Source organism: Mustela nivalis (genome assembly GCF_964662115.1).
Source record: "Mustela nivalis genome assembly, chromosome: 14".
Taxonomy (NCBI): Eukaryota; Metazoa; Chordata; class Mammalia; order Carnivora; family Mustelidae; genus Mustela; species Mustela nivalis.
The window spans coordinates 66,482,258-66,489,854 of NC_139033.1; the positions used below are offsets into that span (position 1 = coordinate 66,482,258).

At 42.4% G+C, this 7,597-nt stretch overlaps 1 protein-coding gene across 1 annotated transcript in view; it reads right to left on the reverse strand.

The window, feature by feature from the left end:
- Positions 1–7,597, reverse strand: part of RBBP8 (RB binding protein 8, endonuclease) — a 144,248-nt gene that overhangs the window by 13,300 nt on the left and 123,351 nt on the right. The gene's annotated exons all lie outside the window — the stretch shown is intronic.

The following is a 7,597-nucleotide window of genomic DNA, read 5'->3' on the forward strand; positions in this document are numbered from 1 at the left end:
GATTTTCACTTGCTCCTGTGTCTTTACCCTCCTAGACAATTCCACCAAATTACTGGAACTTCTTACAGAGAAAGAACAACATGAGCCTGGAACTGGCTACTGTCCTATGCTTGTGTGATGAATAGATCAAAGAGAATTATGAGGAAACCATTAACTTAAGCCAGAAGAAAGACTAGCAAGTTACAGACTACAAAAAGTATAAACTGCAAATTAATCACCCATCTTGGAAATATAGTTTTTCCGAGTATTATAAAGTTCCAAAAGGAACCTGGAAATCAACAATTCCTACTGTATCTTTTTGCAGATAAGGGAATTTAGGACTAAAAATAAGCTAACTCATCCAAGGTCACAATACTATTTGGTATCATTTTGGGGAGCTGCCAAATAAAATGACAAATTAAAAAGAAGGGCTAATTGTCCAAAGTAGAGTACAGAAAACTTTTTCTTAAAGGGCCACATAGTAAATATTTTAGGTTTATGAGCCATACAGTCTCTGCCGTGGTTGCAAAAGCATCATAGACACGTAAAGGAAGGGGCATGGCTATATTCCAACAAAACTTTATTTAGAAAAATAGGCAATGACTCTAGGATAGCTATAACAATTATTTTTTTATATTATGTTTAAGAAGATTTCATTTTTAAGTAATCTCTACACTCAGTGTGGGGCTCAAATTCACCAGCCCAAGATGAAATGTCACGTGCTCCTCTGACGGAGCCGGCCAGGCCCCCCACATAACAATAATTAGAAAAAAGAAAAGAAAAGAAAAAGTGTTGGCAAGCATGTTGGAAAATTGGAACCCTCAAACGTTGCTACTGGGGATGTAAAATGGTACAGCCACTGTGGAAGGCAGTTGGCAGTTCTTCAACAAGTTAAACATAGAATTACCATATGACCCAGCGATTTTACTTTTAGGGATATACGCAAAATGATTGAAACAGGCACTTGAACAAGCACCTGTACCAACATGCTTATAGCAAGACTCCTCATAATAGCTAAAAGGTAGGATGAGCCTGAGTATCCATCGATGGATAAACAAACGGATACATGCACATAATATACAAAACTACTCAGCCATAAACTGGAAGGAAGCTCTGACATAAGCTTCACGGTGCGTGAGCCTCCAAACCAGGGCGCTAAGCAAAACACGCCAGACAAAAGACTACATATTGTATGGTTTCATTTACATTAAAGATCCAGAACACATAAGCGCATAGCGACAGAACTCAGATGGCTGGCGGGGGTGGGGAGGGTGGGAGGGATGGAAGGGTGGGAGGAATGAGGGGGGGTGCCAGGAGCTGGGGGAAGGAGGCAACCGGGAGAAATTGCTTCATGCGCCCAGGGTTTTGCTTTGCAATACTGGAAATGTTTTGGAACGGGATAGAAACGGTGGTTGCGTAACACTGAATGGAGTAAATGCTTCTGAATTGTTCACTTTGAAATAGTTTCCTTGAAAACACTTTAATTTTATAAGAATTTCACCTCGGGGTGCCTGGATGGCTCAGTGGGTTAAAGCCTTTGCCTTCAGCTCAGATCATGATCTCAGGGTCCTGGAATCGAGCCCCGCTTAGGCCTCAGCCTTCCTCTCTCTCTGCCTGCCTCTCTGCCTACTTGTGATCTTTGTCAAATAAATAAATAAATAAAATCTTAAAAAAAAAAAGGATTTCACCTCAATAAATTATTAAAAGCAAACAGGCAACACGGTGGATAGGACCCATAGATGAGCTAATACAGCAATTCCTGTTATAAAAGAGAGAATACAGTGGTTCAGTGAAAGGCATATTACCATCGTCAACGATGTTTGTTGTTGTTACACTCATTTTATCCTGTCCAGGAATGGAAATAGAGCCATTTTCCAGGTGTAGTATTTTCAGAGCCAAGAATATTTATGAGCATAAAGATGCCTCCAAACCCAACCAGGTGGGTCGTGGATAAATTTCAGACTAAATTTAAATCTGTTAAACCTTTTGGTAAAGACAAAATCCAATGTTGGAGGGCTTTTCCTATTTTTAGAACCCGCGGGACATCCATCCCAATTTTGGGAACTAAAATAAATGTTTGGGACTTTCTGTCAACTTCCTGTTTCTATGGAAGAAGAAGCTAGAAAACTCTCATGTAAAATGTGCCAGAAGCTTTTTGGAATATCAAAGAATTCCCAGGAAACAAGGGAACAAGTTCATTGTAAAAAAATCTGAAAGACACCAGATAATTTTCTGTAATAAATACACAGGACCGCTCTTTCTCTGAGCCAACGCGAGGGATTTAGTCAATTGGAGGTTCAGCGACCTCAGAGCCGTGTCTAATTCGGACCCGGAGACAAGCGAGGAAACATTGTGTGCTGGGGAACGATGTGAAACAGGACACTTTGGCCCAATCGGCTTCCTGCTATTCTGAGTGAATGTTCACAGTCAGGAGATGTGAAAGAAAGAGGTTGTTTTCAAAAAGGGAAGGAGGGAGACGCAGAAGGGTGTCTGCGTTGGGATTCTGCTGGGCGGACCCGCTTTCCCACTTGACAGAGGTTTCTAGAGCGCCATTGCTCTAGAATAGCCGTGTTTAAAGTGAAACAGGACCCATTTAGACTTTAAAAGAGTCACAACAAGTGGGGGCTGCCTGGCTTCAGAAGGGCTCATTCCTGGATAGCGGTCTGGTCTTTCTCCTTCGTGGGGCTGGGCATCCCTCCTCCTCCCCGCAGACACATCAGTCCTTATTCTCATCTTAGCGGGAATGAGCTTCAGGCGATGGGCATTTACATTTAGCCTCCTTTTGCCGTGCTATATATAGCATACATATAAACATGCAAATTGCATATAATATACATATATTATAAAATGTAAAAGCATTTTAAAAGTAATTGAAATATGTATAAATAAAATACAAACATATATTTAATATTTACAAAATATTCCTTTTCCTTTCTTTTTTTAAAATTTATTTATTTGATGGGGGTGCCTGGGTGGCTGGGTGGATTAAAACCTCTGCCTTTGGCTCAGGTCATGATCCCAAGGTCCTGGGATCAAGACCCGCATCAGGCTATCTGCTCAGCAGGGAGTCTGCTTCTTCCTCTCTCTCTCTGCCTGCCTCTCTGCCTACTTGTGATGTCTGTCAAATAAATAAATAAATCTTTAAAAAAATAAAATTTATTTATTTGAGAGAGAGAGAGAGAGCAAGGGGAGGAGCAAAGGAAGAGGGAGAGAACCTTTTTTTTTTTTTTTTTAAGTTCCAGGTGTCCTTGAGTGTTACCTGCCTTTATTTTTAAATTTTTTTTTTTATTTTTTATTAGCTTCCGGGTACAGGTCTGTGAATCATCAGGCTTAAACACTTCACAGCACTCACCATAGCACACACCCTCCCCAATGTCCATAACCCCACCACCCTCTTCCTACCACTCCCCCGCCTCCAACCCTCAGTATGTTTTGTGAGATTAAGAGTCTCTTATGGTTTGTCTCCCTCCCGATCCCATCTTGTTTCATTTTTCCCTTCCCCCGAACCCCCCAACTTTGCCTCTCAACTTTCTCATATCAGGGAGATCATATGATAATTGTCTTTCTCTGATTGGCTTATTTCACTCAGCATAATATAGACGGAGAGAATCTTAAGTAGACTCTGCACTGAGCAGAGAATATGACACGGGGCTCAATCCCACCACCCCTAGATCTAGATGGTGACCCAAGTTGAAACCAAGAGTTGGACGCTCAACCAACTGAGCCACCCAGGCGCCCCTCCTTTTCCTTTCTGCCCACATCTGCATGGAGTCCATATTGATGCACCGGGTCCCCATTCATTCATCCATAGGTACATAATTGAGGCTGTCTGACTGTCTTTCAGATCATAGGATATTCTGTTTCCTAAGTTTTCTCTGATCTTTAATACATTACTTTCTATATATTCTATACATATACATGTGTATATTTTATACTTTTATTACTATCAACAATACACTGCTTAGATCGGTATCCACACCTGGAAGAGGGTAGGAAAATTTTACTGTCAAAGAAAGTTGCTGGGTCTGGCTTTACTTTTGAGAGCTGTAATGAGGGGGTCTAATTACCAAACCAGACACACTTTGCCAGCCACTTTCATCTTGGTATAGTAACAGCATACCAGTCCTCCCCAGCCTTGCTGGTTTCGATTATGTGGGGGCAGCGGGTGGGTGTTCCCCAAGCCACAGGATAATCGCTTGTCTTAGAGTGATCAGCTCAGACTGACATTAGGCTGGAAGCTGCATAAGGTCAGAATAATGACAATCTCCACCTTTTAGATATTTACATGTTGTAGTAAGACCATAATGTCAATGATTCCAGTTTTAAATCTTCTATCAAGATGCCTTTTTGGGAACGGGGGTTCTTCTCCTTTGCGGCAGTTAGAATCCTTGCCAATGCATTCCCCCTCTGTGCCCACTTTTGTCCCCTAAAAGCCATTCCAGACATGTCACCCATCTTTAGTGGAATACATTCTTGTTTCTGTGATGAGTCCTCGAAGTAAAGCATGTATGATGAAAACAGTTCCAGTTTCTGCAGAGACTGGCTCATTTGAACTCCATGTCTCACATCTGTTCCAATCTGGGTTTTGCATATTTGGAGTCCAGCATCTTTTTTTTTTTTTTTAAGATATTTATTTATTTATTTGATAGACAGAGAGAGATCACAAGTAGGCAGAGAGGCAGGCAGAGAGAGAGGGGGAAGCAGGCTCCCCACTGAGCAGAGAGCCCGACGTGGGGCTCGATCCCAGGACCCTGAGATCATGACCCGAGCTGAAGGCAGAGGCTTAAACCACTGAGCCACCCAGGCGCCCCTGGAGTCCAGCATCTTGCAACAAAAACATGACTTTGATAAGCTGCCTGGGTCACAGCTGGAACAGATGATCTCTTTTGTAATCAAGACAACTGAAGACAGTCCAGCCATCTGTTTCAGCCTGGCACCCTCAGGGTAATTGTATGTTGGCGGGGTTCACTATGTTCCAGACTCTTTGCTTTGCAAGTCCAGATATTCAGTTATCCTCACACCCCTTGGAGCAAATCTGTCCCAAAGGAGACTGATTCCCAGTAATCAAACTCACAAAAGACTGATGGATAAACCTACCTCATTATGTATTTGTCAGGATTAACTGAGAGGGAATTTTAAGCTAACCTCTGGCCTGGCACAGACAGCAAGTGCCCTGTAAATGTTGGCTTCTATTTTATGCAGTGACCTGTCAACATACAGTCTTTGCAGCACAGGAAAAACACTGGCAAATATTTACTCTTAGGCTTCTTCTCCTAGATTCTAGGATCCATACAGAGCACCCCACACTTCTGTCAGGCTGCCAGTCACAATGTGATCAAATAGGTTGTTTTCTCTTTTTTTTAAGTACACTTCATGTCCAATGTGGAGCATGATGCAGGGCTTAAACACATGAACCTGAAATCAAGACCTGAGCCGAGATCAGGAGTCGGACGCTTAACTGACTTGGCCACCCAGGCACTTTAAAAAAGGTTTCAGTCCTAAGGACGCGACGGCCCACATGCTACAGACCCTCTGGTCTCTTGATGGGCTTGACGGGCACTCTTGGCTCCTGATTCTATTTGGCAGAGGGGCTGGCTCCTGTTTATAGCCCTGTTTGAAGTGCTTTGCTTCTGCGGATGGCTGGTCTTGTCCCTTCTATGCTGATTCTTGTGAGCTCCCATTGGGATTAATAGTGCCTACAGGGGACCGGCTCCCCTGAGTGTCTACCACCAACGACAGAGACAGGCGTACCGTCTGTGCTCAGGGAGTAATCAGTCTCAGTGTTGGCTTGTCCTGGGGGTTTGTAGGGGTGAGGAAGCTTTCCTTCTTCCCTTCTAGGCTCTTTGGCTGGTCTAATAATTAAATTGACCCGAGAGGGGCATCTGGGTGGCTCAGTGGGTTAAAGCCTTTGCCTTCGGCTCAGGTCATGAGCCCAGGGTCCAGGGATTGAGCCCTGCATCAGTCTCCTTGCTCAGTGAGGAGCCTGCTTCTCCCTCTGCCTCTGCTGCTCCCCCTGCTTGTGCTCTCTCTCTCTCTCTCTGTGTGTGTCAAGTAAATAAATAAACAAAATCTTAAAAAAAAACAAACAAACCGATTTTCCCCTTGGAGGGACTGGGTTGGTGAGGTAGTTCTCGTTGCTGGACAGGAATGGGGTCTCAAACGATTATAAAATCAGTTATAAGAAAAATAAAGCAAGTAAAATATATTCCCCAGGCAACCTTCAATACTGTAAAATTAAGTACCAAATATGTTTATGAACTATGTGGTGAATATGATCTCCTTGCTCTGTTTATCAATGGTGACAAGTGTGGGAAAATATAAGAGAGAAGGAAACATTACTTATATGAGAGATAGATAGTACTTTCACTCCCTGATGTTCATGTAGCAGTGAAGAGCCCGGTGATGCTCGGAAGATCAGTGATGCCATAGTTTTTGCCTGCTGCTGGCACCGATGATGTCAAGATTTACTCACTGATTGATTAATTTTTTTCAACAAACCAATTAAACCCCAACAGTGGCAACTTATTTACAAGAATATCATTCATCACATTAAATTAATGTTGTTCGTTGTAGTGGTGTTCATTAAAATATGGTTGATTTTTGTGGTTTTGTTTGTATTTTAATACATTTACTTTTACAATTATAGGAGGGTTATAAGCATACAAGCTTCATGCCTAGTTTATGTTTATACTTTAAAAAAATAAAAATCATTTAAGGCGATATTAAAGGTCCATGAGAATTATTTTTCTTTTAAAATACGTCTGTAACATTTTTTTTTCCTCTTTAAAAGGGTCCATGAGTTATATAATATTTGATGACCAGCTGTCACTGAGTTTTTTGTTTTTGTTTTTAAATATTTTTCTGGGGCACCTGGCTGGCTCAGTCGTAGAACATATGACTCTTAATCTCGGTTTGTGAGTACCAGCCCCACCTTGGGTGTAGAGTTTACTTTAAAAAATAAACACATAAAAATAAAAATATTTTCTTAGGCCTCTACAAATTTGCACTATTTTTATTGCCTCATTTTATCATAGGGCTTGTGAAGTTTTCCCACCTGTTCTTTCTGTGGTATGCTTGTCTCACCAATGAAATCCCATTTAATGGGCAGCCACCCCAAGATTCCCACTTAAGATACATTCTGTAGAGTTCTTCCTTCTTTTCTTTTCTTTCTTTCTTTTTTTTAAGATTTTATTTATTTATTTGACAGACGGAGATCACAAGTAGGCAGAGAGGCAGGCAGAGAGAGAGGGGGAAGCTGGCTCCCTGCTGAGCAGAGAGCCCTATGCGGGGCTCGATCCCAGGACCCTGAGATCATGACCTGAGCTGAAGGCAGAGGCTTCAACCCACTGAGCCACCCAGGCGCTCCAGAGTTCTTCCTTCTTTTCTGATTGCTGCATTCACTAAATTGCTGTACTGAGCATCGGAAGACTAGAAAGAAAATGCCCAGAAGGCCAAGCCTGCGATAAATTTCCCCATACTTCTTTGATAGACATGGATTTCTATGACCCCTTTTTAAGCACAAGTTCCTGCCATGCTAGATCAAGAGGGGAGGGAGGGGGTGCCTGCCTGGCTCAGCTCGTACAGTGCGACTCTCCATCCCAGGGTTCAAACCCCACAT